This window comes from Vigna radiata, unplaced genomic scaffold (genome assembly GCF_000741045.1).
Source record: "Vigna radiata var. radiata cultivar VC1973A unplaced genomic scaffold, Vradiata_ver6 scaffold_108, whole genome shotgun sequence".
Lineage (NCBI taxonomy): Eukaryota > Viridiplantae > Streptophyta > Magnoliopsida > Fabales > Fabaceae > Vigna > Vigna radiata.
In genome coordinates, this window is record NW_014543429.1 from 1,277,468 (window position 1) to 1,283,420 (window position 5,953).

General features: G+C 35.6%; 1 pseudogene; it reads right to left on the reverse strand.

Annotated features, from left to right (window-relative positions):
• Nucleotides 1-5,331, reverse strand: part of LOC106754405 — a 29,143-nt pseudogene extending 23,812 nt beyond the window's left edge.
• Between the last annotated feature and the right edge of the window lie 622 nt (nucleotides 5,332-5,953).

A 5,953-nucleotide genomic window follows, 5' to 3' on the forward strand; every position in this document is an offset into this window, starting at 1 on the left:
AACTCCAAGCATCAAGAACAAGCAAATGGAAGTGGAAATGAATGGTTTTTCACCACCAATAAGCTAAGACAACCAAGAGTAAGTTAAGAGAAGAATAAAATCTGCATCTTGCTCATTGAAATGGCCAAAACCGAGACACCCAAGTCAAGCTCTCCATGAGAGTGTTCATACATGAAACCCTAATAGAGAAAAGTTTAAAACATGAAAAAATGAAGTGTGTAAAGGTGCCTAAGAGTGTGTGGTCGGCCAAGACTCTCCAAATACTAAGAGTTGCCTTCCAAATGGGGTCCATAATCAATTTTAAAACCCTAACCTAAAAGGCACATGTCCTACATAAGGGTTTTTTACAAAATTGCCACTAAAAGGGTCCAAAACACCTAATTCTAATTAAGGACTTCTAGAAAACGAAATTACAAGTTTAATTAGAATCTAATTGACTAAATGTTGAGCCTTTGAATGTGTCATGCCATATCCCAATGCTCCATATGATGTTTCCACAACTTTCCTACAACCATAAATGTGCTTAATCAGCTTAGAAAATCCAAATTAGCACAATTACGAATTTTCGACCAAATTAAGCAGAATTTGGAGAACGGGGAAAATAACAGACAATTAAACACAATTCCCAGGTTTATTTAAGTGCAATAAACTAAATATAGTTTAAGAAATAACGACTCATCAGTGGTCTCAAGATGAATATAGAAAAGCACAGTATGATGTCAAAGCTAGAATTATCATTGCCTCTACACTAACAGTTGATGAATTTTTAAGGATATCTCAATGCAAAACTGCCAAGGAAATGTGGGATGTCTTGGAAGTTACTCATGAAGGCATTGATGAAGTCAAGAGAGCCAAAAATAATTCTTTGATCCAAGAGTATGAACTTTTCAGAATGGAAACTGGTGAAACAATTTATGACGTCCAAAAAAGGTTCACTCATATAGTCAACCATCTCATGGCTCTTGGAAAAGTCTTCGACAAAGAAGAGATCAATATCAAAATACTTAAAAGCCTGAACAGAAGCTGGCAACCCAAAGTCACAACAATCTCTAAGTCCAAGGACCTGACTAGCATGAACATGGCTACATTGTTTGGAAAATTAAGAGAACATGAGCTAGAACTTGGAAGACTAAAAGATGAGGAAGAGATTGAAGAGAAAAAGTCCACAGCGTTAAAAGTCACTAGTGTTAAGCCCTTGGCAAGTGTACGAGATCGTTATCAAGTAATATAAACGGTAAGACCAAGTATCGTTCTCCCAAAGGACTCTTAGCCCTTATCTTTCATGTAAATTGATTTCATAAGACTTAAAAGAAAGATTGCTTTTAGGGTTTTAAGTCAACCAGTCAACCAGTTGACCAGAATGCAGAAAAGTTGACCAGAGCGCAGTTGACCAGCGCCGGGCAGTTGACCGTGGCACCGGGCGGTTCTGCGGCTTGAGGGAAACCACCCGACGGTGAAACTAGGCGCCAGGCGGTTGTCAGATGGGCTTGGACCTGTTTTATGTTAATTTTTTATTATCTGTTTGGGCTTGGACTTGCTTTATGTAATTTTTATGCCCTATTTAAAGGCCAGACCGTCTTAGGGTTTGTATCTTTTGATGGCTTAGGCACAGAAACACACTTTTCACCCCTTTGGGGCTAGATTTGGTGATGGTGACAACTCTCCTTTTCTTCTTTTTAGGGTTTCTATCTCTTTCATTCCATTCTTCACCTAGTTTCTCCATGACGATGGGGAACTAATCTTATTTGTTGCTGGGGAAAGATAGTAATCCTTTGATACTCTCTCTTATTGAATGTCTTTATTATTTATATGGTTTCCATATGTTTTGATTGTTAATTGTTGGGTTATCATCTGTGCTTAAGGCCTTCATCGTTTAACTCATTCGGTGTATTGATGTTTGTCTTTATTGATATGGGGACGTATAGTAATGACATGAACTAGTGAGTAATCTCTTGATTTTGCAATACCACCTAGGGATAGGGGTAGGACGATCAATTGCGCTAACTTCTGTTTATAATGCGGTATTAATTACTAGGGGAGGCTAAGGAAAGCAAGCCAGTAGTTAATATTAGGCCCTTTTCGCCGAGGGGTCGGGTTAAGGGGAGGCTAAGAAAGTCGCATAACAATCAATCAAACTAATATTCAAGGGTAGTATGTAAGAGAGAGTGGAATAGATGAAATTGTAACCCCCAACAACATCCATTCATCCACTTTTGTGTTTGACCTCAATTGATCAAATTGCATTCGTGTTTATTTTTCTGAACCTTATAAAAATCCAAAAATATTATTTTTATAGTCTTGATTGGTTAAGCAAAAGCACAACAATTTAGTGTCGTGAGTCTCTTGGGAAAACGATACTTGGACTTACCATTTTATATTACTTGTACGATTTGGTACGCTTGTCAATTTGTCAACAAGTTTTTGGCGCCGCTGCCGGGGACTCATGGTAGAACTATTCTATGTGTACGATTCTTGATCGATCAGACTTTCTTTTTTATTTTATTTGTCTTATTTGATTTGATTTGATTTTATCTTATTTTGTTTTATTTGATTTGATTTTATTTTATTTTATTTTATTTGATTGGATTTGATTTGTTTTGATTTTATTTGATTGGATTTGATTTAATTTTATTTTGTTTTGTTTTTTTTTTTATTTTTAATTTTATTTATTTTATTTTATTTTTATTTTTATTTTTCCTTTTTTTAAAAAAAAAAGAAAATAAAATAAAATAATATCTTTCCATATTCTTCTCTTTATTCTTCTTCACATTCTTTCCCTCATCCTTCTTCTTATCTTTCCATCTTTCTACCTTTCTATCTTTCTATTTATTTTTCTTTTTATCTTTTTATTTTCATTTTTTTTCTTTCTTTATTTATTTTTTCCCTTTATCTTTTCTAAAAAAAAAACGAAAATTAAAATAAAAAAAAATTATCTTTTACTATTTTTATTTTTTATTTTTTTGGGCTAATTTTTTGCTCTAGTGCAGTGTTCTTTATTGTATGCACGATAAAATTTTTGGTACTAGGAGCACAAGATCATCAGGAGGCAGATAAGGAAGGAGAATTGGTTCACCAACACGCCACCGCCCGGCGGTTTAAGTATGCCGCCCGACAGTTTCCCAAAATCCTCCAAACTGCCTGGCGGCAATCGCACCCCTGATGTGAAAAGTGACGAACCCTAACCTGGCACATCAATGAAATTCAAAATTAGGTTATGGGTTGTCAAGACTATTAAAGCAAGCAGAGCTCTTGAGATTTAGGATCCTTAGAATTGGTGACAAGAAGATTGTTGGTGTCATGAAGGAAGGAAGAACGCCAACGTTAAAAATCAACACCTACTGAGGGGTGTTTGGGCTTTACCGGGTCAAGCTAATGACGTTAAAAGAGCACTTGCTGGGAGGCAACCCAGTTTCTGAATTTTTTATCTTCAATTTCGTTTTGATTTTATTTTATTTTATTTTATTTTATTTTTATTTTTATTTAATTTGATTTGATTTGATTTTTCTTTTATTTTATTTTATTTGATTTTTTTTATATATTTTTATTTTATTTTTCTTTTTGTTTGGGTTATGCATTGCTTCTGATGACAGTGTTGATAACATCTACTGATGGATGCTTCTACAACATCTACTGATGGATGCCAATGAAGATTAGAAAGATTAGCATTTACTGATGAATGCTACTGGGATAGCATCTCCTGGGGGATGTTAGAAGATATAGGTGTCCATTGAAGGATATCCGGAAGGTACACCTACTGATGGGTGGTGGAAGGTAGTGTGATGACGTCGCTCCAGCTATTGATATGGATTTTATGCAGCGGAAGATGTTGTTTGTGGTTTCGTAGCAGCGGAACTGAAGATATGCAGAGAATCAGAGATGTAATGAGCTTGCGGTGCGGTGGAAGCTAACTCAGAAAGCCTTCTACTGGAAGGAAGCTAGATGGAGGATGGAAAGCTCAAGAGAAATGGACTTTTGACAGAGTGCCGTGTGCTGGAAAATGCATCAGCAAAAGCAATCTCATATATTCATCAAAAGTTATTTACACCAAAGAAGGCCATGATTTTATACTACACCCAAGGCCATGTGCAATCCTATATTTACGGATCAGCTGCCACGTATAGCTAGCAAGTGTTGACCATGTGTTTCTAGAAGGAAAGCACGTAACACATGTGCTTAAAGTGTCAAATATGGCTACGGTGTGGATAGTAAAATATGGGGGTGCTTCCAGCAATTTTGGTCTTCATTTGGACAGGTTTAACCCTTCTCCCTGTGGGTCTATGATGGGCTTGGACCCAAGTCATCATCCCCTCCCCCTTGGAAAGGATTTGTCCTCAAATCTGATGGCTTGCTTGAGGACTTATTTTTGTCGGCTTCATAGATCTTCCACCTAGGTCAAATATTAATATGCAATAAGCATCAAACATATTTCTAATTAGTTTTCTATGACCCAAAATTTATAAAAGAACATGTTTAGAAGAAGGTTTCTTAATTTTAAAATTTTTTAAGTTTAATACCATAAAGAAACCTTTCTTCATTTGAAATTTTATTTGTATCTTGAGTTAGTGGTACCCATAAAAGTAACCATAACCCAATTTGTGAATTGCCATGTGTTGAAAGTTTAAGCATTTTTAAAGATGGCATGGAAAATTCTTGGAAAGAAAAGTGGGATTTTGGAATTTCAAAAATAAATGGAGAAAAGTGAAAGGATAAGAAACCTCCCCTTAATAGACTAAGATCTATTGTAGGAGGAGATGTTGCCCTTAATTTCTCTTTTTCCTTTTCTTCCATTTCTTTTTTTTCATCTTCTTCCCTTTCTCTCTTTTCTTTCTCTTGTCTTTCTCTCTCCCTCTCTTCTTCTCTTCTCTTTCTAGCTTCATCTTCTCTTCTCACTCTTTCTTCCTCTTCTTTTATCTCTTGTTCTCTCTTCTTCTCTCTTTCTCTTCTTCTTTCTTCTTCTATTTTTCTCTCTCTACTTCTCTCTTGTCTTTCTATTCTTTCATGTAGTTTCCTATGTTCTCGCTCAATGTCTCTTTTACTTCCCTCATTCAAGAACTTCATGAGTTTATCTCTAAATTCTCTTTCCTGAAAAGAAAAATCACTTATATGTTGAATAAATGCTTTACCCTTTTGAATGAGTTCTCTTAAAAGCTCTTGATTTCTTTGATTCTTTTGTTCTTTTTGTATGACTCTAAGTTCATTTTGAATGATTGAGGTTTGTACCTCCCTATTAAACTTATCTTGAGCCAAACTCTCTTCTAACTTCCCAATCTTTTTCATTATGTTCCTAAGAGTATGTTGCTTCTCAAATTCAGTAATCCTATGACTAGACATCCTTTTGTTCCTTGAGTTTTCTTGAGGATATGGAGATATTGATTGCTTGTAACGAAAGATTTCTTCTCTGCCTTGTGCTCTTTATGCAGGAAAATTCCTTTTGCTTTCCCAGGATAAACTACACAAAGAGTGCACACCATATTCAGTATACAGTCAACAGTATTACCGTAAAGCTTCACAACAAAAATTAAGACTCTTCCCTTTGCTATTGGCTTTGCACAATTGACGTGCAGAATGAATTCTGTTTTCTCTCAATTGGTCATCTGCTGCACCAAGTATCCAATTCTCAGCAAACAACATAGATTGGTGTTCATCCAGTTTCCCATTGTTGCAGCCAATGGTTCAAGGTCACGGTATAATGATTTTGCTGTCAAATACACATACTGCAGGATGAGCTGGATTGGAAGGTTTGCTTGCTGCTTATCACGGTGTAGGATTATGCTGTCATTAATTCAAAATTCACAATTTCCACTGCTGCAGAAAATGGTTCATTGCTCTTCACATCTTAGCTGCAACATGTCAAACAACAAAGACTACAAGAACTAGTTGAATATTAACAAGATTAATGGAGATTGAGAACTTGGAAATGTAGTGCAGTGATCACTTTAATAGACTGATTCAA